The 25,548-nt window shown below is 38.6% G+C and overlaps 1 long non-coding RNA gene across 1 annotated transcript in view; it reads right to left on the reverse strand.

Moving 5' to 3' along the window:
• The window catches only part of LOC143649540 (uncharacterized), a 24,333-nt gene extending 4,681 nt beyond the window's left edge, over positions 1-19,652 (reverse strand). Inside the window, exons 1-2 of the long non-coding RNA XR_013159093.1 lie at positions 19,608-19,652; positions 18,119-18,185 (exon numbers count right to left, since the gene is read on the reverse strand). This is a non-coding gene — a long non-coding RNA (uncharacterized LOC143649540). The remainder of the gene's footprint in view (positions 1-18,118; positions 18,186-19,607) is intronic.
• Positions 19,653-25,548: the final 5,896 nt, after the last annotated feature.

Here is a 25,548-nt window from a genome sequence, read left to right on the forward strand (position 1 = left end):
CTGGAATCAAGGTATCTTTCCCTGGATGCCTTAAACTGGGCATTTCTATAGACTTGCTTTAATTGGGATATTTTCTTGGCCTTAGAGCTGTGAACTTGTAATTTATTAAATTCCTTTTTAAAACACCATTCCATTTCTGGTGTGTTGCATTCTGGCAGCAAGCAAACTAGAACAAACCCTAAGAGACCTGTGAGACACCATCAAGTGTACCAATATATTCATTATGGGAATCCCAGAAGAAAAAGAGAAAGGGGCAGAAGGAATAGTCAAAGAAAAAATGACAGAGAACTTCCCAAACTTAGCAAAAGATATAAATATGCATATCTAAGAAGTTCAGAGAATTGACCTAATGGTATAAACATGAAGAAAAATGCACCCCATTATATATTGATTATCAAATGCAAAGGATAAGTTCTGAAAGCTGCAAGTGAAAAGGAATGTGTTATGTACAAAGTAGTCCCTATTAGATTGAGTGTCGATTTCTCTTCAGTAACCATGGAGACAAGAAGGCAGTGGGTTGAAATACATAAAGTACTGAAAGAAAACAATTGCCAGCCAAGAATTTTATATGCAGTGACACTGTCTTTCAAATGGTGGAGATCAAGAAATTCTCATGTAAACAAAAACTGAGAGAGTTCATCACCACTACACATGCCCTACAAGCGATGCTAAAGGGAGTTCTTCAGACTGAAAGGAAAAGACACCAGACAGCGGTTCAAAGAGGCATAAAGCTGTAAAGTCTTGTAGTAATGGGAAGCATTTGGGTAATTATAAATGCCAGTATTGTTGTATTACATTTTTGGGTATGTAACTCCACTTTTTACTTCTTATGTGTCTAAAATGCAAATTCATAAAAACTAATAAATGTATGGTTTTGGACATACAATGCACAAAGATACAAGTGGTAAGAAGTACAAAAAATGGTGGAGGGGGCAAGGTGTATGGGAAAAGTATATGTATATGCTTTTTTTTGTTTTTGTTTTTGCATGGGCAGGCACTGGGAATCAAACCTAGGTCTTCAGCATGGCAGGTGAGAACTCTACCACTGAGCCACCATGGCACAGCCCTATGTATATGCTATTGAAGTTAAGTTGATACCAAACCAAATATGATCTGCATTTAGAATGTTCAAATTTAACCCCATTGTAACCACAAAGAAAATACATGAAAAATATACGCAGATAGAAAAAGAGATAGCAGTCATTATGATATAATACAAAAAAAAATAAAATAAATGTAAAAGTACACATTAGGGAAAAAATTGAGGGACAAAAAAAGGTATAAGATTTACAAAGGCTAAATAGCAAAATAACAAAAGGAAGTCCTGTATTATCAATAGTGACTTTAAATGTAAATGGATTAAACTATCCAGTCAAGAAGCAGAGATTGGGAGAATGGATAAAAAAGTGTGATCCAACTATATATTGTCTGTAAGAAATTCACCTTAAATTCAAGGATGCAAGTAGCTTGAGGATGAAAAGATGGGAAAAGTATGCCATGCAACTAGTAAACAAAAGAGAACTGGGGTGGCTGTACTAATATTGGATAAAATAGACTTTAAATAAGACATGATTATAAGGTACAAACATGGTCATTATATACTCATAAAGGGGACAATTCAACAGAAAGATGCAACAAGTATAGCTATATATATGCACCTAACAGCAGAACCCCAAAATATATGAAGCAAATACTGACAGATTTAAAGGGAGAAATTGACAGTTCTGCATTAAGAGTAAGAGACTTTAACACACCACTCGAATAATGGATAGACTATCTAGTCAGGAGACCTATAAGAAAGTACAGGACTTGAATGTTACATTAAACCAACTAAATCTCAGAGACGTATAGAATGTTACACCCAATAAAAACAGAATACACATTCTTCTAGAGTGTACATGATCATTCTCCAGGATAGACTACATGTTGGGCCAGAAAACAAGTCTCAATGCATTCAAAAATATTGAAATCATACAATGTATATTCTCTGACCACAATAGATGAAATTAAAACTCAATAACAGAGAAATGGAAAAATCCCAAATGTATGGAAATTAAACAACAATCTCCCCCTTCACTGAGTTTGAATATCCCTGGGCCTGTGTGATGAGGCTTTGTGGGTTGATGAGTAAGCCTATGACCCAGGCAGCCATAAGTGAACAGAAATCCAGAGCCAGGGTGAACATCATTGACATTGCACCAGGCAATGAGGACTAGACTCTGGGGCTGCTACTTGTATCATGAAGGCTAGACTTGGTAGTACTTCTGCCTTTTCCAGAGATTGCATAATGCTGTCTCTCAGTGCTTGCTCTATGTCTGCTGCAAGAGATATTGTGAGCCTGGATATTGTGCCCTTTGTGGAGAACAAACATTCATGACAGGGTAAAAGGAGGTCCTTTATTGTTGTGATTGGCATCCACCAGATATAGCTATGATCCACCTATTCCACTGCTTGGTCTGGGAGAGATAATTTCTACTTCCTGATGGCTCTGGCGGTGATGGGAAGTGGCCTTGTGTAATTAATATAGAATCAGAAGAAGACTTTATTTCCCTGCAGCTACCATGTAATGTGACCCCATCTATGGGATGCTGATGCTTGGTTTTGGAGCACAGGTCACAACCTTTAGTAACTATTTTGGCCAGTGGTGGGCATAAGACCATCCCTTTCTATGTGCCTACCCTACCAGGACAGAGAAGCCTTGAGACCTAAGACCTTAGAAGGCACAGACTGCCAGTTGGGAGGGGAAGTGTGAGAAGTCCCCAAGGACCTACAAGATATGCTGTGTAGGAATGAATTTTAGGTGCTTTATTGGCAGTGTCATTGAACAGTGGCTCTGGTATGGTTAGTTGAGCCTGTGTAAATGGGTAATGCTGCAACTGGATTCCAAATATGGAGCCCCAACAAGCGCCTTCCTGTACAAAAAGTTATTCTGTTTCCCTTGGTCTGACCCCCCTACCAGCCCTTTGGTCAACACTCAAGGATAGTGAAGTCTAGGAAACTAGGCTATTGGTGGACCACAACATCTAGAGGGCTAACTGGACCACTTTCAGCTCTACCAACTGTGCAGTCCCAAACCGCCATCATGGGTAAGCAGGGTATTTGAGGCCAGGTGATATACCGCGGCCCTCCAGTGAGTTGCATTTACGATGACAGTGTTGCTATTTGTGAGATAGACAGACAGTTTGTCCGAAGGGGCTTCGCACTTGGCTGGGGGTGGGGGCGGCAGTGGAGGTGCCATTGTCAGTGTCATAGATGTGTGGGCAAGAGGCTGAGCATGGCAGATGCCACGCTCTCCTGTAATTTGGAAAGGCCCTAATTGTCCAGTTTAGCCCTTTCCTGTAGGTACCATTTTCATTTTATCAGTGAGGCTTCAATGCCCAGGCTGAGCTTCCACTGGGAATTATCTCTCACCTAAGTCATTATGAAAATCTGCATGGGAGACTGACAAGTTGTGATCCTGTAAGCACCTGTAGTTTTAGAAGAGTCAATATTTTGCCCCCTCTAATGGATTTACTGGGTGGCAGACAAGGGGAGGCTCTTATTTAAAAAAAAAAAACAAACCCTTGGAGAGTCATTGTTTGCAATGCTTAATTCAAAGACTCCAAGAAACAAACATAATCAGAGGTATTCAAGTCCTCTAATCTAAATTCATTCCTGGTGGAACAAGGGGCATGGTTTGGGAAATAATCTGTTGTGCCAAATGCAAGGTACATTTTTGGGATACTCTGCAGTGAAAAGTGGTAAATGCACATGTGATTTTATATAAGAGCTGTAATCAGAGTGTGAGAGGTGGGATGAGTCACCTCCAGAGCATGAATAATCCTAGTACGCGTGGTACATGTCTTAGTGACCGAGGTGGGCTTGTGGTGGGAATCTGTCTCCCCTTAGAAGATCAGATGCTGCCCAGGAATTTGACGGCATAAGATGGCCCTTTTATTTTCTAGGATGTTATTGCCCAACGTTGTTTCTGTAAATGACGTGTGTGAGTGTGGCTAGGTCTTCTTGGTGGCCCGCTTTAGCATTACCCATTAGTCGGAGGTCAGCTATGTGGTGTAGGTATTGAGCATTTGTTTTTTCTTAAGAGACAATTGAAGCCTTGGTAACCATGGAATATTGAATGGGGAGATGATGAGTATCATGATTTCCTCTTTTAAGAGATCTTGGATTACAAGCCGGAGCCCCATACTACCTTGTTTTAGGTGACATTGTGGCATTTATCACCTTGACTGGCAGAGGCAGTTCCTCAGGAGTCCCATTTGAAATGACCCATTAAAGGAGCCAAGGATTTGATCTTATTTTAGGAGACCTGTTAAAGCATCAGTACCTCTAGAGGGGTAAGTATGAGCAAAAGATACCACCACTAGGGGTTGCTGTCGAATAAGAATTGTTCCAATAGTCACAACTCCCAGTATGGGTGGAAGACTAGGCTTTTGATGTGCAGAAGGAGCAGGCAGGCCCCACCAGGGGAGGTCCTGTAGAGTGGGCTGCTTGGGGCCTGATAAGCCAGGATCCATAAATCTGATGTGATTCCCTCTCAAGTCCTGCCGATAGCTCTGCCCCTTCCATAGACTGGGGGCAGCATGAACCATGACTATAAGGTTGAGCAAATTGCCTTGTGATGGGGGTGAGGATGACGCTTGTAGAGAAAATTTCCCAAGTCTCAGTTTCAAAAGGAGCCTCCTAAGGACTGGAGAAGAACTCCAGGTGTCTTGTCTGAATGTTCAAAGAAATGCTATGCCTATTGCATCATCTCAGTGTTTCTAAGTAACAATTTAGTCTCATCAATTGTTTGCCAGTGGGCATCTGCCTTGGTGATAATATCCATTATGAATGGGTGTTTTCTCTTTTTTCATGCCATAAATATCCAAGTAATAGGGAAGGGCCTTGGAGTCTTTAGTGATACAGGCCAATTGCCTCATTTTCTGGGATGAAAGTGACAACTTGGATCCCATATTAAAGACGTGCAGCAACCAATCCACCCCTTTCACCTTGCTCCTTACAAAATATTTAAGTATGATTTAAATTTTGGGTTTCAGTTTCCAATTCAGATTCCCTTTTCAGGCACTTCTTGACTTTACGTGATGACTGCATGGTGATAGGAGATTGTGTGTTACTGACGCTAACCAGACTTGCCCACCTCACTCTCTCTGATGTCCCAATTGACCTTCTAGGGGTTGGGGTTTGTTTACACTAGATTGATGTTGGTGGGATCATTAGGGAGTGCCCTTAGCATGAGAGGTCTCAGTACTAGGGCCTGGGTGTGCTGATAGGCACAATAGGGCTTGGGAAATATATATATATATATATATATAGTGCATGTGTGTGTGATTTTGAGACATCCCCTGGACTTGGAGCAGGAGGAGCTGGCCCATCGGCTGGGGCTCCTTTCTTTTGCCCATAACTTTTTAGCCCCCTTGCACCATGGATGGGGCCCACATTACCTATGGAGTTAGAGAATGAAGAATAAGAGAGTGGCAGAGACAGTAACAGCCACAAAGGTACTATAGGCCCCAGTAACACTGTTGCCAGCATGGTGCCATGTTATATTCCCTGCAGAAGGAGTGTCCTTCTTGCTAGGTTGAAGTTTATATATATGTACACATGTATGGTCTTTGGTGCACAGTCCACTGACACAGTGGTTGATTCCAGGCAGTCTCCAAGCTAATGTGGGGCCAGACCTCGTAATGCCCATGTACTCCTTGCTCCAGTAGCTCAGAATCAGAGCAGGGTTTACCTGTTTCCTGTGTCTATACTGACTCAGCAGAACCAATAGGACCTTTGGATATAGCCAGTTTGATTTGGACTAGTCATTCTCATTCTGGGCAGTGCTGGAGACCAAGATTTTTTTTCCTTCCCATACAAGGACTAACATTTTATATATCCCGAGGAGGACTCAGATTTGCAAGATCCACAATTTAGAGTAGGGAATTTTGTCAACACCTGGAGTAAGCAATGGGCAGTGGCACAAAGCAGTGTGGATGCATGTTGCAAGCTCTGGGCCCTTCCCTGAAAATATTAGCTATCTGAGAGAACCAGTCAGGAAGCCACGCTTCTCCAAAAGGCATTATGCTTTTATTTCCATAGTCATGTACAACACACACTTCTCACAGCATCATTTGTTTCAAATTAGTCAAGATGGATTTTAAGTTTGGGTCCTGGTGTAGGTCAGGTGAAACAAAATGGCAATATGAGATCATGATGTATGAGAAAATAGAGTGTGTTTCTTCTAATTCCTATTCAGCTTTGTATGTTTAAAACTGTAATCAGATCATCTCCCTGGAGGTGTGATTTAATCAAGAGTGGTTGTTAAACTGGATTAGCTGGAGGTGTGTCCCCACCCATTTGGGTGGGTCTTGATTAGTTTCTGAAGTCCTGTAAAAGAAGAACCATTTTGGGGAATGAGAATTATTTAGAGAAAGCAGAGAAAAATAACATAACCATGAGAAGCAGAGTCCCCCAGCCAACGACGCTTGAAGACGAAGAAGGAAAATACCTCCCTGGGAGCTTCAGGAAACAGCAAGCCAGGAGAAGAAGCTATCAGATGATGCCGTGTTCACCATGTGCCTTTCCAGATGAGAGAGAAGCTCTGACTATGTTTGCCATGTGCCTTCTCACTTGAAAGAGAATCCCTGAACTTCATCAGCCTTCTTGAACCAAGGTATCTTTCCCTGGATGCCTTAGGTTGGACATTTCTATAGACTTGTTTTAACTGGGACATTTTCTCGGCCTTGGAACTGTAAACTAGCATCTGATTAAATTCCTCTTTTTAAAAGCCATTCTGTTTCTGGTATATTGCATTCTGCCAGATAGCAAATTAGAACAGTAGATTTCCTGGGGGAGACCAAGATTGGTTAATTCAAAACAAACACATCAAAATGGGAAAGGGCTGGAGGTCCAAGGGTGGTGGGGACTGTTAGCTTACCATTTGGGGTCAGCTCTGGGTTCCGGGTGAGGTGTGGGTGGTGTGGGTGCTGGGGATGGTGGCTACAGATTTGGGTTTGAGCACTGGAATGTCTAAGTTCCAGGAATGGAAAACTGTTTGCTAATTAGAACAAAGGTCAGTATTGAGGCAAATGGCTTAGCCAAAGTTTGGGGAATGCTGAGGCAGTACACAAAACATTTGATTGTTATACCACAACCCAAGTGTTCATCGACAGACAAGTGGGTAAACTGAATGTAGTATATACATACAATGGAACACTCTTCAGCTGTAAAAGGCAATGAATTTATGATATATGCAACAAGGATGAACCTTGACGACATCATGCTGCGTGAAAAAGGCCAGACAAAAAAGGGCAGATACTGGGTGATCTCACTGCTTTGAAATAACTAGAATAAGCAAATTCATTGAGTCAGAAATTAGAATACCGTTTACCAGGGGCTGGGGTGGGTAGGGAATGAGGAGTTAATGCTTAATTAGTACAAGGTTTCTGTTTGGGGTGATAGAAAAGTTTTGGTAATGGATGATTGTGATGATAGCACACCATTGTGAATGTAATTAATGCCATTGAATTATATTATTTATAATATAATTTTTGGTTTTCTATATGTTACTAGAATAAAAATTTAAAAAAAACACTGAGCAGTATGACACAAAGAATGAACTCTAAACTACTTAATATAAACTATAAATTAGTTGATATTATAATTATATTCTTCATCAATTTAACAAAAATACCACATTAATGCAAAGTGTCAATAATATAGAAAACTGGTATGTGTGGAGGAGAGGGTTTATGATGCCCTGTGCTTTCTTTCTGCATGATTTTTCTGTAAGCCTACAAATTTTCTAATTAAAAATAAATAAATAAAGATTTGTGTGGTGGTTTGAAGCTGTATGTACCCCAGAAAAATATGTTCTTAAATCTAATCCATTCCTCTGGGTGTAAACCTATTGTATCTAGGATCTTTTGATGAGGCTACTTCAGTTGAGGTATGATCTCATCTCATTCAGGATGGGTCTTAATCCTATTACTGGAGTCCACATAAACAGAATGAATATAGAGAGAAAGAAAGCCAAGAAACCAAGAAGCTGAAATGGGTGAAACCCAGAAGAGAAGAGACCAGCAGAAGCTACTATGTGCCTTGCTATGTGTCATTGTCAGAGGGGTCAGGGATCGCTGGCCTTTGGGAAGAAAACATCACCTTGATGATGCCTTGATTTGGACATTTTTCATGGCCTCAAGCTATAACCTAATAAATTCCTGTTGTTTAAGCCATCCCATTTCACAGTATCTGCTTTCAGCAGCCTAGGTAACTAAAACAAAGGAACTTATGAGTCTCTGAATCCACACAAAGGTAACTTTATCTTGTCTAATATCTTAGAGGCCCCCAATTTTTATCTAGATGACTTCCTAGAGACAGGTTGTAACTGAGATCCAAAAATGATTAGACAGCAGATTCAGTGTAGTATTATCCTCTGGGCTCCAGAACACTGCTCTGATTTATGACTCTTGTGCAGTACCCTCACTGCATCCCTACTATTCAATTCAATAAAGTCCCCTTTACCCTGAGACAAGGAGAGAAAGACTGGTTGCTGTGGTTAGAAGTGGGTGCAGTTTACTTAAACTGTTTGGAGATATTTGTTTAGCAGGGATCAATAATTTGATGAAGGATACAGTTAATAGGTTTCCTTTCACATCTCAAGAAACTTATGTATAGTAAGTGCCTTTGAGAAGAAAGCATCACCTTGAGTGACTTACAAAAGATTACACAGGAAGTTAAGGATCTAAGCTTTGAAATTATATGGCTCTGATCTCATCCTTTTAACCATTATGCCTCACAGTCTTATGCATTTAGAGTGAGATCAATACGCTCTTTCTTTTTATCCTTTCCCCACTCTTCATTTTTACCTCCAGTTTACAAGGCAGTGTCTTGCATTGAGCAAAAACTCAAAGAATGAATGTTAAAAGTCTTAAAAAAAAATCCTCTGGAAAAATAGAGTGGAGGGTCCCCAGAATGCCTGCTACTGTGTGGCAAGTGTGAGAAACCCAAGGAGTATGTAAGGCTGCAGTCATTCTCCTACTCTACTTTCAGTTTGGGCTTTTCTGTTTCTCCTTCTTGTAATACTGTTAGTGTACTCTTCGTCTTTCGCTTACTGTCTTCCCTTGATCTCTGAAATCCCCGCCTTCTATTTCAGCCTGCTGAATTTTGCTTACACCCTTGTTTCCATGGCAACATTTGCTGTGGCCCTTGATCTGTGGGAACCTCTGGTCAGCCCAACAGATGGGGACCTGAGAACCGAAATGAATATCAGGCTGTACAATATTCTATTGAGAATCACAGGATATTAGAGCTTGTAGAGTTTATTGGAGCTACTTTAGTATAATATATTCAGAGAAGTTATTTTCCAAAGTTATAAAGTATGTGGCATGTCTGGGACTAGGGAACAAGTTTTCTAACTGGAAACTTTGTACAACATGCTCAAGTGGCGAATTGGAAAAGAAAAAAAGAAGAAAGAAGAAGCTTGGGGAGGGCTTAGATTAGACTCTGAGGACATTTAGAAATTTCTAGAACTCAGGAGGAGTTTGAAACACAGGCAGATACGTCAGGAAAGCTGAAATATACTTTTCTGGAGAAAGATAGGAAAGAACCCCAGAGTCTGTGACCTCTGACGGACTACGTGGCTGTGCTGGCTTGAAAGGATCGCGTACCTCAGAAAAGCCATGTTTTAATCCTGATCCAATCTTGTGGGAACAACCATTTCCTTGAATCTCCAGCCTGGAAACTTGATTAGACTATCTCCACTGAGATATGGCCTGACCCATTCCAGGTGGGTTTTGATTAGTTTACTGGAATCCTTTAAAAGAGGGAACCATTTTGGAAAAACCTAGAGAGCTAGAGAGCCACGAGAACCATGAGAGCCCACACAGCCAGGACCTTTGGAGATGAAGAATGAAAACGCCCCTGGAGGAGCTTCATGAAACAAAAAGCCTGGAGAGAAAGCTAGCAGCTCAGCCTTTCCAGCTGAGAGAGAAACCCTGGACTTCATTGGCCTTTCTTGAGTGAAGGTAACCTCTTGTTGGTGCCTTAATTTGGACATTTTTATAATGCTTTAATTGGGACATTTTCATGGCCTTTGAACTGTAAACTTGCAACTTATTAAATTCCCCTTTTTAAAAGCTGTTCCATATCTGGTATATCGCTTTCCAGCAGCTAGTAAACTAGAACAGGAGCCTTGATATTTTTCTGTGTCAGACTTTAAAAAAATAATGGGAAGAAATAGCATGTCTCTCATTCAAACTATTTGCAAACTCTTCAGCTTCACTGGCCTCTGGTCCCAGGCCCTGTGTAGAAGTCTTGGAGAAATGTTTCTGACTTGTCACTCCAAATCCAGATCACAGGCACTATTTGAACTCAGACTTAAAGAAGGGAGGCCTTGGGAGGCCACCATCCATTTAGAGGACTCTCAACAACTGGGAAAAGGGAATGAGTTCAAGTGAGTTTGTTCTGCCAAATGTGTAAGAGTAGCTTTTTAAAAAAGATCACTTCATATGTTCATGTTCTTATATTGTCAAGTCCTAAGACCCAGGAGTATTGAACATATTTAATCCATATCAAGCTTGTCCATCTCAGTCATTCTACAAATATGTTAATTTAGATTGAACTCTGTTTCTGTTTCTGCTTCTAGGAGACAGCAATGCATAAAGAGGAATTTCATTTGAAATAAAAAATAAATTCTCAATGATCTTATACTTCTGTTTGCTCCGAGGAGAACTCACTGCAAGAGCTTTGGAGAATGCCCAGGGGTGGCTCAGCAGTCAGAGCTCTCACATCCTTGCCCTGCCTCATCTAGACCAGTTCTGATCATTTCTGTTTCACATAAGATCTTGTATGAGAATGGGTTTCTGCTACCAAATTAACTTTGAAGACTCCTGGTATTGTTCAAGCTACCAAAACTAATTCCTTCACCTGTATTCTCTTTTCTTTTCCCTTCCCCAGATTCATAAGAAGTAGACACTCCATATCTGTTATTTAAAACATTGAGCTCCATATCTGTTATTTAAAACATAAATCCATAGAGGCAAGCCATTAGTATTAAAATACCGATTTAAATTGGGTGGTGACAAAGGTGGCAGAGTAGATGGCAGAGTGAGAGTTGTTTTTATTGCACATCTTTGGAGAAAACATGAGTCATGTCCCCAGGCCTCAAAGTGGTATTTCTGTCAAGGATGAATAGAAGTTGAAGGAACCTGTTGCAGGACCCTGTCAGGACTTGATCCTGCTAGGATTCACTTCCTCATTTCATTCCAGCTTCTGCTTACCTGTCACCTCCATAAAGAGTCCTTCCTTGACAGGCTCTCTGAAGCACCATCTCATATCAGTCTCTCAACCCTGACTCTCCTGTATGTTTTCTTCATTCTATTTATCTTTTCCTAAATTATATTCTGTATTTGTGTTTATTATTTGTTGATTGCTGATAGCCTGTCTCCATATATTAGAATGTAAGTTCTAATAAGGCAGGCACTATGCCTCTTTTATTCACTCCTCTTTCACCAGGGGCCGTAGGCATAATTAATTATTTTGTTGAATGAATAAGAAAATGAGTATCGTTTCTTGGACTTCTTTTGGGCAAAGACAAGGTTCTACAATTCTATGTACTTTAGAAAGGATTTGGAGCAGTCCCCTGGCATGTGAGTTGTCTCTTCTTTGTTAAATTAAGCTAAAAATTGCTTTTCCTACCAGGAGAACTAAGGTTATACTCTGTCCCCATGTTCACATAGTGAGATAGAAATCCTTAGTAACTATGAAGTTATTTTAACTAAAATTTGTAAATTTCTTCAGAAAATACTCTGGTACTCTCAGACCATAAATTCTTATTTATTCAGTTCCCATAAATTTATAATGCAATACGCTGAATTTTATTTGAAGTGAGAGTTTGTTGTGTCAATTGAGAGTCTAAACGAGGTTGCAGAGGTTTTAGCTACTTAAGAGAATAATTTTTTATTCAACTAATTTTTATAGTATTCAGCAATACAATGCACTACTGTTCCAGTAGTTCAGATGGCTGGTCTCTGTTGAGTAAAGGAAGTATGACAGAACCTTGATATGAACCTTAAAGAAATTAAACTGTACGGAAACTAGACTATAAAATTTCTTTTACTTCCTTTTTAGCAACAAACTTTAAGAATTAACAAAGATACATTCAGCGATAGCTGAAACCCTGGTTGCACCTCTAAGTCCCTGAACATCCTTGCTTGCTCATCTGGAACTTATCTCACCATTTGTATTAGTTTATGAAGCTGCCAGAATGTAATACACCAGAAATCAAACGGCTTTTAGAAAGGGAATTTAATAAGTTGCAAATTTATTGTTCTAAAGCCCTGAGAATGTACAAATTAAGGTACCAACAAGAGGTTACTTCCACTCAAGAGAGGCTAATGCCAACCAGAAATCCCTGTCAGCTGGGAAGGCACCTGACATCTGCTAGCTTTCTCTCCCAGCTTCTCATTACATAAGGTTTTCCTCCTACATCTCCAAAGGCCTCTGGCTGTATGGGTCCTGTCAGCTCTGAAGCACTTGTTCTCCAAGTGTCTGCATTGCCTAACATCTCTGTCATTTCTGAACATTCTCCAAAATGTTTCCTCTTTTAAAGAACTCTGACAAACTAATCAAGACCCACCATGTACAGGTGGAGTTACACCTACATCTAATCAAAAGGTCATGCCCACAATTAGGTGTATCACATCTTCATGGAGATAATCTAATTAAAATTTCAGCCCTATTGAAACAGGATTGAAAGAAATGGCTGCCCCTCTAAGATTGAATCAGAATTAAAACATGGCTTTCCTGGGGCACATAATAGCATTAAATAGGCACGCCATTGTTAAGAAAAGTATTCCAGTTCCTAAGACAGTACTAAGGATTTTAGGCATATTAGTAGCCTTGGCCCCTTTGATGAAAAAGAATTAAAATTATAACATCCATGATTTACTGAATGCTTAAGTTTATGAAATGATTTAGTGTGCGTTCTCTTTTGTGAGTGAGGAAAATTGTAGGTTCTCTACTTTCAAATCACTCTCTATATTTACAATGTCTGATTACATCACAAATTAGCTAAGAGCAAACACTTCCTCACCAAAGTAAATATGTTTTTCTAAGAACAGATGACTTACATTTTCTAAGAGTCATGGGGTTAGAATATCTGTCCCGTTAACTCAACTTTTGACTTATTTATCACAAAATAATAATCCTGACAGTATTTTGTTAAGAAACATTTAACCACTTCCTAAAACTGCTGTGCTGGTTTGAAGCTGTTATGAACCCCAGAAAAGCCATGTCATTTTTCCTGATCTTATCTTGTGGGGGGCAGCCATGCTTCTCTTGTGGACGGAACCCAGTTGTGGGTGGGTCCCTTTGATTAAATTGTTTCCACAGTGATATAATCTTTTCAATTGTGGGTGTGACTTTTTGATTCGAAGGAGTTTAACTCTACCCATTCAAATTGGTCTTAAAAAGGGAAATGTTTTGGAGAAAAATCAGAGCTAACAGGAAAGACAGATGTTTGGAGATTCAGAAAGAAAATGCCCCCTGGACAAAGGAAGCCAAAGGACCAGCAGATAGCATCCACAGGCCTTCCCAGCTGACAGACGTGTTCTGGACCCATCAGCCTTTCTTGTCAAGGTATCTTTCTCTGGATGCCTTAACTTGGACATTTTTATGGCTGCAGAACTGTAAACTTGTAACTTAATAAATTCCTTTTTTAAAAGCCATTCTATTTCTGATATATTGCATTCCAGAAGCTTTAACAAACCATAACACCTGCTAACACCATAAGGTCCATTATATTAGATTTCAGAGCCTGTAGCTGAACCAAATGGATGAGATCTAAAAGATTTATTTTTTATTATATAAACTCCCAAGATAAAAGAATAGAACTATGTGTCTAGGGAAAAAATTTTTTTTGCTTTTTTTAAACAAAAAACTGGCAGATCTGACTTTATCTGAGGCATCAGTTAGGGAAATAAAGTGCTAATGGGCATTGGCAGCAAAAATGTAAAGATCATCTCATTGAAACAGGATTAAAAATTTCCAGCATGGGACACACAAACTTCATGAGTCAAGCCATTATCAGCTATTTGTAGGTTTAACCATTAATTCATTTAATCATTCAGCCAAATTATACAGCATTATCTACCATGTACGGGACACATGAAGAAGGCAGAAATGCCCTCACTGTGTTTACGGTCTGGCTTACCCTTTTTCCTACTGCCAAATACAGGTCTTAAATAGGCAGTGTTTACAAGAGCCTTCCATCTTGGCCTTCACTTTTTTTTTCTGGCTATGACAGCTAAAAGATACATTTCTCTTATCACATGCTGCTTCTGCACCAACAGTATTAGAGCTCTATGTTATTCAATCTTGCAAAGTTCTCTCCTACTTTTATCTTTCTTGACTGTTGAGGACACGGTAAAAGATGATTCTTTAGTTTGTTAATGATTCTCCCTTTTGTAGGATAGAGAGCCCAATTGGTGTTCTGAGAAACCATGAAAATAGAAGTACAGCCTTGAAAAATGCAGTTAAAGGAGTAGATTACATTTCTTAGTGTATGATCCAGACTGCGTATCTGTGTTTTCATTCCATTTATGGTTTAGTTCCACCAACTGGAGTGTTCGTAGAAAAGACATCTGATGAAGGCAAATACACATCTCACCACAGATGCTAACAAAAAGCTTTCCAAGTATGATTTAGTTCTATAACTAATTCAACAAAGTTAACACAGAGCTAAGCAGTCTGCAATTTCCTGTAAAAGCCTTTAATTTGGTACTCGAAGTCCAATTCAGTTGGATTTGACTGAATGTTAATAGCGCTCCTGCTTTTCAAATGTTTTTTATTGTGAAATATGACATATATACAAAGGAAAAAGCAATAATTTTTAAAGTACACTTCAACAAGTAGTTACAGGATAGATTTCAGAGTTTGTTTTGGGTTATCATTCCACTGTTTCAGACTTTTCCTTTTAGCTGCTCCAAAATAATGGAGGCTAAAAGAAACATCAATATAATGATTCAGCAATCATACTCATTTGTTAAATCCTATTCTCTTTGTTACAACTCCTCCTTCTCCTTTAATCCTTTTCCTAATCTATAGGGACCTTTAAGCAGTACCATTCTGATTTTTTCATGTTGAGAAAGATTGTCAACACAATCTCCTAAAGGTTGTAATTAGTTAATAATCTTGGAGAGGCTGGTCCCTCTGGGTTTTAGGATTTATCCAGTTTAGGAAACCTCTGGAAATTATGGGTTCCAGGAAAGCAAACTTAGTGCATGAAACTTTCAAAGAGTTTCAATTTGAGCCCATGGCAGTTAGCACTGCCTAACTGAAGCTTGTATAAGAGTAGCCTTCAGAATAGCCTCTTGAGTCTATTTGATCTCTCTTGCCGCTGATACCTTATTTTATTACACTTTTTTCCCTCTTTTGGTCAGGAAGACATTGTTGATCCCACAGTGCCAGGTCCAGACTCATCCCTGGGACCCATATCCCACATTGTCAGGGAGACTTTCACCCCCGAATATCATGTCCCACATAAGAGGGGGAGGGATAATGATTTTCCCTACAAGTTGGGCTTAGAGAGAAAGGTCACATCTGAGCAACAAAAGAGTTCCTTAAGCAACTCTTAGGGCCTTGTTATAGGTTGTAATAGCTTCTCCACTACAGAAATAAATTTCGTAAGGGCAAGCCTCAAAATCAAATGCTTGGCCTATTTTCCTGGGAGTCCCCAATGACTGAGATGGTACCCAGGGTTTCACAGGAAATTTTAATACTTCCATATTTTTCTTCTTTGGACCTTGAAGATACTCTACCAATACTTTTAAAATTATCAGCCCACCATAGACTGAGATGTATCTATGTATTACCTTAAACTATACAGCATTACAAGGCCTAATTCCTATTCTGGACTCCAGGTGTTTGGATTATTTAAATGAGCTACCTATGCAGGTTGATTTAGATTGTGTGTTACAGAAAATTAAGTTTCTAGACACAGTAAACTTCTCTTCCTTTGGTCTCATACAGTAGCTGGAGGTCTAGAGTACACAAACTACCATTTTTTACCTTGCATTCTGATGTACCTTAGTTCCAGCCAGATGTGCTTTATTTTTATCTCTAATTGAGGCCTGTTCTCTTATTTGTTTACTTTAACTGTTATTGTATGTAGCTTTGCTAACTTTCAGGGCTGTAGCACTCTATTTCTGGGTCTTAGGTGTCACAGAGTTATTCAGAGTTCCAGAGAAATACAGCTGATACACTATAGCTCAGTGTCTCAGAATCTATAAATACACTTACAACTTCAGACTAAGTGTGGCTGCTATAAGAGCTTATAATCTAGGCTCCAATTTTCCTATAACTATTTTCTGAATGAGACTTTAGCATATTTGTTCTTTTGTTTCTGGCTTATTTTGCACAACACATTGTCCCAAAGTTTATTCAGTTTGTTGCATGCCTCTCCACATCCTTCCTTTTTGCAGCTGTACTGTATTCCATCATATAAATGTATCACAGGTTGCCATTCTGCTTCTTAGTCGTTGTACCCTTCAGGTGCCTCCATCTATCAGGCATCAAGGATAATGTCCAAAATAAGCAAACCGCGCCTTACAGCATCCTCACTTGGTTGTACAATCAGCAGTACTATCAATTTTAGATCATTTTCATTGATCCATAGAGACAAAGAACTGACAAATCAGCCCCAAATATCAAGTCAAAACTATCCTTTTCCTCTTGTCCCTGTCCCCAATTAGTTGTTCCTGGTATTGTGTAGTACTGTTGATGTCTTCCTGTTAACTATTGACCACAGCATGCAATTTTAGTTTAACCCCTATATCCTTCTACGATTGATTCTTTGTCCAATATCAAACCTTTGAAATAGTTCATGAATAGTGCTCCTTTTTAATGAGATGAATCTTAAGTGTTGTTGACTAAGTTTTTGAGCGTTAACTTGAGTGTTCTTAAGCCTTGTAGAGTGGTTCTCAGAAAATCTGGCTTTAGTGTGCTGGGATCCTGAAAACTTAGGCTGCATTCATTAGAAGTTAATGTCAAGTTAGAAAGCAAACTACAAATGGAGAATTGTGTCAAGATCTGGTACTCCACTTTAATAGGGAAATACACTTCAATATAAAGAAATTAAAGAGGATCCTGGGGGAAAATGCTTAGAGTAGCAGTTGAGAGAAGAGTTGATGTTTGATGTTTTCCTTGAAGAAGTAAAGACTCAGGGTTGGGGAAGATGGCAGGATTTGGGGATAAATGGCACTTCAAGGACTTAGCTTATTTAGGCTTGCCCCAAATGGCTGCATAAAGGCTGAGTGGACAAATTTGGGAGCTGAAAATTAGGAAGAAAAACCAAACGCTGTTCAACTACATAAACAACTGCTTCTCAAAATAGAATCTGGGCAGGCCACGGTGGCTCACTGGTAGAGTTCTCACCTGCTGTGCTGGAGACCCAGGTTCAATTCCCAGTGCCTCCCCATACAAAAAAAAAAAAAAAAAAAAATAGAACCCATCCCAAACTGAAATATTCTAGATGAAGCTGAGGATGCTATTCTATGTAAACTATAGAAGAAAATCCTGTGATAGGAGGAAAGTCAATCTGATTTAGTTGTAAAGACTTAAGGTTTTAGAGTTGGGCACACCTGAATTTGTAGACCAGTCCATAAATTTTTGACTAAAAGTTTGAGAAAGACATTTACCTTATCAGAACCTGAGTTCTGCCACTTTGAAAATAGAGATAACACTTTCCTCAAAGTGTTTCTTTTATGACAAATAAATGAGACTCTGTCTGTCGATGCTCTAGTGCAATACTTGACACATAGGAGACATCCACTCTCTGAGTTACTTGTAGGCTTCCTTCTGGTTTTAGGAATCCTAAATTCGATAATGGTGCAAAGATGATATGCTACCTTTTGCTAACTACCTTGATCTGAACTAATTTTATCTTTTTTTTTTTATGCATGTTATGGCCTCTTGTCTGCACAATTCCCCAATTCAAGAAATCAAGCTTGTGTCCAATGTACTGATTCCCTGATCCCCCAAAAGTATTACATACTGCTTGGGCCCCTGATTCAGCAGATATCCTAGGATTAATCCATCTCCCTTTCTTGGTGCTATTCACAGAAATCTCACGTACCCTCACGTTAAGCTGCTTTCACTCTGGTTCATTTCTTAGCTATGACAATTTCTTGTTCTCTCTTCTCCTGTTCAGGGAAGTAAAAGAACAGATCAAAAAACCCCTTGCTAAACTGGTTTCTGATTGGGGAATAAATTGAAGCCTCTCCTTATTTCAGGAATGCCTACTCTTTATGAGTGATCCTATGGGAGCCCCTGGGTTGGAAGGAAAGGATGCAGCAGTTATCCCTCCATAAGGAATAGTGAAGAAGGCAGTGGCCTCTCTTTATGATCTCTACACTTTCCAAAAAGTTTGCTACCATTTCCCTTTCTTGGTTTTTCTTATAGCGACTAAAGGTAGGGCAATTTGAGTGCCTCTTACTAAATGCTTCAAGTAAATCACTGGTCCTAACTTCTACAGGTCCATCATTCCTGAAACGTGAACTATACCACAGTGTCTGTTTTTCCAAAGTTTTGAGCCTCAATTGTCTACTTAACTTCTAATACTGCTTTGAAAGCTTCATGGTCCCTAAACTATGCTTTGCCTTATAAAACAAAGAATATTTGGACAATTTAGAGGCTTCTTATCCAATCCTTTCATTGCTCAATTGGAGAACTGACGTCCAAAGATGTGAGGAATTGTCCAGGGTCACATATTTTTTATTGGCTACAAAGCCTATGTTTGTTAGGATGTTTTCAGTTACAAAAAAGCAGGAAAACTTGATCCTAAATGATTGTAAACAACAAAAGAATGTATTCTATCATACAGGAAGACCAGAGGTGGGGCGGTCTACAAGAAAAGCACAATCAAGAGATCTCAGTCCATTATTCTGATATTTCTATCTGCTCTGCCCTTCCACCATAGGTTTTTTTTTTGTCCTTTGACCTCAGGTCTGCACTTCTCATGTTCTCAACACGGCTACCCCCTGTAACTGGGAGAAAAGGATTCCTTGTTCTTTTCTAACAGGTGAAAGATTTATTTCTTCCACTCATGGAAGTTCTTATCTGCAGTCTGATAAGGCCACATTGGTCATGCGTTCAATCCTGAACCAATACAGTCACCAGGGAAATGCCCATGCACTGATGCCCTTAAACCTGGGTCCCTGAACAAATCACTGGTAAATGGGTGGGATTATGGTGATTGGCTTCGGCATCAGGATCTGTTTCTCCAGTGCATATGGATTAAGCTCTTCCTGCCTCACAAATGTGAGTGTGGGTGTGGGGAATGGAAACTTCAACAAAATCAGGATGTGGGAAGGATGGAATCAATATTGGGTAAGCAAGAAAGAGGATCAACTATAGGAACCCAGGGGTCCCTATATTCTAATCTGGTATTCTTTCTAATACCTTTCCTGACTGACCCAAAGAAAAATAGATGAAATACTGTGAAAAAATATAGTGCATGAAAGTGTACTACATTCAAACTAGATATTGTATAATCTCTTCTGTGAATAATAGTGCTGAGACTATCCACACAGAAAATGCCTATCCAGAAAGCAACCAAGACTTACCATCTTATTCTGCTGCCAAGACTTACCAGCTGCTTATGACATCACAGGTGAATAAAAGCACTTTTATCTTGTTAAGTTGCCAAGGCAACATACTCTGACCATGACAGTAGAGTAAGGTGGCAGCACAGACACTGTTATTTTAACAGCTTTTTATAACAGTGAGACACAAGTTAGACCAAAACAGAACTCTTTAGTTATAGGGTATTTTGGAATCCCAAGGCTAGGATAGCCAGGAAAAAAGATAATTAATGCCTATAGATTCATATTTTTTGGGGGGGCATTCTCAGATGGGTCAAAATAATCAATAATTCCTTGTGTATTTTGAGCCTATTAAGATGATCCTTATTGCTTTAAGTTCTTTGTTTAAATCTTTTTGCACTTCTTATCAATGAAGCAGTGGTTTGTGCAAATTTGGCTTTTTTTTTCCCTTTAGGTTCTTTTTCTCTATCAACTTCTGCTCAAGTCTCTTGGTAGCTGTTTGATGTGTGAAATTCAGTCCAATAATTTTATGTACTTGCTTTCACAGAGTCTATCATATAGCTAGACAAAGAGAAACCAGAAGTCAAAGAAAGACACAAGAAGTGACCTAAGACATTCTCAGTGCTTCATCAACTCTGAGAGAAGCATGGCCTTGCTGATACTTGATTTTGGACTTCTAGCCTCAAAACTGTGAGCCAATACATTCTTATTGCTTAAGCCAATCAATTGTGTGGTGTGTGCCATAGCAGCTCTGGAAAACTAAGACAAGTGATCATGCATTAGTTTATAAACAAAAACATAAAAATAATACATCTGGAGACTTCTGGTTTCCAACAGAGGTGGTAAGAAGCTGAAAAAAAAACATTCCTAATGTATTACAACAAAAAGTGTGAAAATCTACAAATTCTCACTTTTCTATGGACCCAGATAAGGGGAAGAGCCATTGCTATGGGGAAAGTGCAAAGTCCTGCACAGAACCCTCACCTCTAAAGAACAAAGGACATAAGCTTCTGTGGGAAGAGCAGCACATTGTATTTCCTTCAGAGCACAGATGAAGACCTACTGCAGCTGGGAAAGGAGAAAAGAAAAGCTCTCTATGACTGGAGAAATGTCCAGACCATTTTTGGTCTCTTCTTGCCAGAGAAGGGGCAAGATCATGGAGAAATCCCAAACCCTGAGACCCTTGGAACAGAAACTGCCTAAGAATGAGGCTGGAGCAAGGCAATAGAGAAAGAGAATATATTTCAACCCCAAACACCATGCTACCTAGCATTGAGGAACACACAATAGCAGTCTCTTTCTGTGTCAGACGCAAGAGCATTGAAGATTGTACTTCTCTGATGTGCAGGTGTACAGGGAAGGAACACCGAGCAAAACCATCTGGTGAACCAGGCCCCATGCTAAACACAAGGTAATGCTTGATGAATGACACTGACAATAAACTGAAGGTAGTGATAGAAACAACAAAACCAAAACCCAAATGAATTGTTGACCAGATTTACTCAAACCCCAACATTAATTGCCTAACAGAATAAGCGACATTCCTATTATTTTCAGGCATAATACTATTTACTTTAGACTCTACTGTTCTACATACAATATCCATCGTTCAAAAATTTTTTCTAAAACACACAAAAAAGTGAGATAAAACAATCACTGTCAAGAGACAAAACAACAGAACTAGACACAGAGTTCCTAGAATTAGAACAATCAGATAGGAACTTAAGACCATGAATAATGTTAAAATCTCTAGCAGAAGTGGTGAACATCATGCATGAGTGAATAGGGGAATTTCAGCACACAAAAATGAAACTGAAAGATAAAGCCAAATTGACCAAAATGTAAAAAAAAAAAATCCCACAGTCTCAGAGATCAAAGAATGATTTTAATGGATTCATCAGGAGAGTCAAGAAAGCTGAAGAAAGAATCAGTGAACTTGAATAAATTAGCCAAAATGAAACTCAAAGAGAAAAAAGTGAAAAAAACAAACAACAGAATAGAGCATTCAAGAATTGTGGATAATATCAAATAATCTAATATATGTATACTGGAGGAACTCCAGAAGGAGAAAGAGAAAGATACAGAAAGTATTTGAAGAGATAGCTGCTAATAATTTTCCAGAAATAAGATTTCATACCACAGATCCCAAAATCCCAGGGAACATTAAGCATAAAAACACTAAACACACACACACACACGTATGCACACACACGATTATATACACACACTTAAGAGACAGAAAATGTTCAATTTTTTGTAAATAGAAAGTAAAGGTAAAATTGTGCAGGTATTCAGGAAAAAAAGAAAAAAATTATTATATAGAGAGAAATAAAAAATATCACAGGCTCCTTGTCATAAACTATGCAAACTGGAAGACTATAGAATGAAATTACTGAAGTGCTAAAAACAAAAACTATAAACCTGAAATCCTATATTTAGTGAATATATGTCTCAAAATGAAGGCGAAATAAGAACTTTTTTTTTCAAAGAGCAAAATAATTCACTATCAGCAGACCTGAACTAAAAGAAATATTAAAGAAAATTCTTCATACAGAGGGAATATGTTGCCAGGGATAAACTGGATTGGCACAAAGAAATGAAGACCTCTGGCAATGGCTAAGATAAATTTAAAATTGTTTTTTAAAATTTTTAATCACACTAAATTTTATTTCCTCAAAGTGTTTGCTGTGGGATGTTTTTTAAGAGGATTGTTTGACTACAAAGAGAAGAATGAGAGAAATTTTGCGGATGATGCAATTGCTCTATATTTTGATTATGTTGGTTGCATAACTGTGTTTGTCAAAATTCATAGTACTGTGCAAAATAAAAGTACAATTTTATTTGAAGTGCAAATTATACCTGAATAAACATGACAGAAAGTCAGTCATTCGAGTCTGAAGTTTAAGGTATTGTAATACCTTCTCAACCACCCTGAGAGATGCAATAGAGATTCCCAACTTTGGGGCTTTTTCTGTTCTTGTGTTATATAGATTAGAAAACTCATTAGATATAAAAAATTTTCGTCATTAAAATTCTTGTCATAAAGAAAGATTAAAATCAAAAGAATAGAGTGATGTCATCAACATGGTGACATAAGACATCCCCTGGAAAAATCTCCCTTAGAGTTAACTAATAAAAGGGCACATTTCACTTGCTTGGAATTCTGGTAGATGATAGAAACTGTAGAAGGAATCCACAAAATCTGAATTAAAGAAAAAGAAAAGTAATCTCCAAGGTCAAGAAGGGGGTATTCTTCTTTGACACACCAGTCTCATCACCTCTCCCTCACTTGGTCCCACATAGCTTGGGAATTGCACACAGGTACAGCACACCCCAAGCCCTTCCTGCTGAAGAGGCAGAACATAAAGCACTCATAGCAGTGAGTTAGAACCCTATATGTATCTAGGCACAGGAACTCAAGTCCATGGAGACCCAGGGCAGAACAGAAGCTGCTAAGGAGTGCCACATACAAAAGTGTCCCCCTAGGAAAAAAAGAGATGGAAACCATGGCACAACTCTTGGAATGAAATGCTCACATTCAATCCAATTTCTGTTGGCTGGACCACCTAAAGGCAAAGCGGACTTTTTGGAATGGACCCACATTTCTGGATTGATACCATCTGGGCCCTTGGGGCTGAATACGCTTTCAGGAGATAGAAAATCCTCACAGTAAAAAAAAGGAGTGATTCCTGAACCACTGTGAAACAAGATGGGGCACAGAACTGAAATATGAAAGGAAATGGGGAGGCAATTTAAATAAACTATAGGATCTGTTCTTCACACAAACAGAACAGATCAAGATTCCCCCCAAAAAGAACAGAGGTGGGGAGCTTCCCCCTGGAGGTGAAACAATTGCACAAAAAACTGAAATCTTAAAAATTGCACTAAATATCCCAGGTAAGAATCAGATGAGAACTGAATAAAACTCATCAGTTTAACATGGGATACTTTAAAAGTCCAGAATAAAATTGTAATTCTTAACATAAAAGTCCAGAATAAATTAGACTAAGCATCAAAGAAGAGCTTTAACACAGAGCCAATCAGCAATAAAATGCCAGACAAGAGGGATAAGCTAAACCTTCCAACTTAACTCACCAAAATAATCAGATACCCAGAAATCAACCCAAAGTTACAAGCTGTACTAAGAAACAAAAAGATACAGCTCAGTCAAGGGAACAAATTAAACTTCAGAGGAGGCAGAATTTGGAGCAACTAATCAAAGTTCAAACAAGTCTCTGAAATAATTCAAGGACCATGAAGGAAAATATGAATGTAGATCTAAGGGATATTAAGAAGACACTGTGATCATAAAGAAGAATTTCAAGGTTTAAAAAGAAACATTTAAGAAATTTTAGGCATGAAAGGTCCAATAATGGAAGTTAAAAATACAATATAGGCATGAAAAAACAGAATTGAGCAGCAGAAGAAAGAATTAGTGAACTGGAAGACTGAACAATCAAAATCATACAGTCAGAAGAACAGAGAAAAGAATAGAAACAATTGAACAATATCTCAGGGATCTGAGTGACAGCATGAAGTGTACAATATATGCATCATAGGTGTCCCAGAAGGAGAAGAGAAGGGGAAATGGGCAGAAAGAATATTTGAGGAAGGGGCCCCAAATTTCCCAACTCTTATGCATTTCTAACAAATGAAAATGAAAACACAAGATATCGAGTATGCACTGAAGGCAGTGCTGAGGGGAAATTATAGCCCTAAATGCTTACATTAAAATAATAAAAAGCTAAAAATTGAAATGTCTGCACACCCGGAGGAACTAGGAAAAAAACAACAGACTAAACCAAAAGAAAGTGGAAGCAGAAATAAATGAAACTGTGAATTAAAAAGCAATAGAAAGAATCAGAAAAACCAAATGTGGGCTCATTGAAAAGATCTATAACATTGGGAAACTCTTAGCTAGAATGACAAAGAAAAAATAAATAAAATGCATATAAAATCAGAAATGGGGGGGGTAACATTTCTACTGACCCCACAGAAATAAAAAAGGATCATAAGAGAATATTATAAACAACTGTATGCCAACAAATTAGACAACCTAGATGAAATGGACAAATTCCTAAAAAGACATGAATAGCCTACAGTGACTCTAGAAGAAATGGAAGATACCAATAGAAGTGAAGAGATTGAATTAATCACCAAAAACCTAACAACAAACAAAAGTCCAGGACCAGATGCCTTCACAGGGGAATTCTACCAAGTAATCCAAGAACTAATACTAATCCTGTTCAAACTCTTCAAAAAAAATTGAACAAGAGGGAATGCTTTTTAACTCATCTTCTGAGCCCAACATCAACCTAACACCAAAGCCAGATAAAGATACTACAAGAAAAGAAAATGGCAGACTAATATCTTTTGTGAACATAGATGAAAAATCCTCAATAAAATCTTGCAAATTGAATCCAACAGTGCATTAAAATAATTATATCATGATTGTACCCTGATCAAGTGGGATTTAACCCAGGTATGCAAGAGTGAGTCAATATAAGAAAATAAATTAATGTAATACACCAGAAAGGGAGAAAACCACAAGGTCATCTCAATTGACATACACAAAAAATCTGACAATACCCAGCATCCTTTCTTGATAATAACAGTTAGAAAAATAAGAATAGAAGGAAACTTCCACAAGATAATAATAGGTTGTATGAAAACCCACTGGTTTAAATGGTGAAAAACTGAAAGATTTCCTTCTAAGAACTGGAACAAGACAAGGATTTCAATTATCACCACTGTTATTCAGTGTTGCACTGGAAGTTCTAGCCAGAGCAATTAGGAGTGAAAAATAAATAAAAGGCATCCAAGTAGAAAAGGAAGAAGTAACACATTCACTGTTTACAGATAGTATGATCTTATATGTAGAAAGTCCTGAGAAATCTACAACAAAGCTACTAGAGCTCATAAACAAATTCAGCACAGTGGCAGGGCACAAGATCAACACGCA

The sequence above is a fragment of the Tamandua tetradactyla genome, chromosome 11, assembly GCF_023851605.1.
Source record: "Tamandua tetradactyla isolate mTamTet1 chromosome 11, mTamTet1.pri, whole genome shotgun sequence".
NCBI lineage: Eukaryota > Metazoa > Chordata > Mammalia > Pilosa > Myrmecophagidae > Tamandua > Tamandua tetradactyla.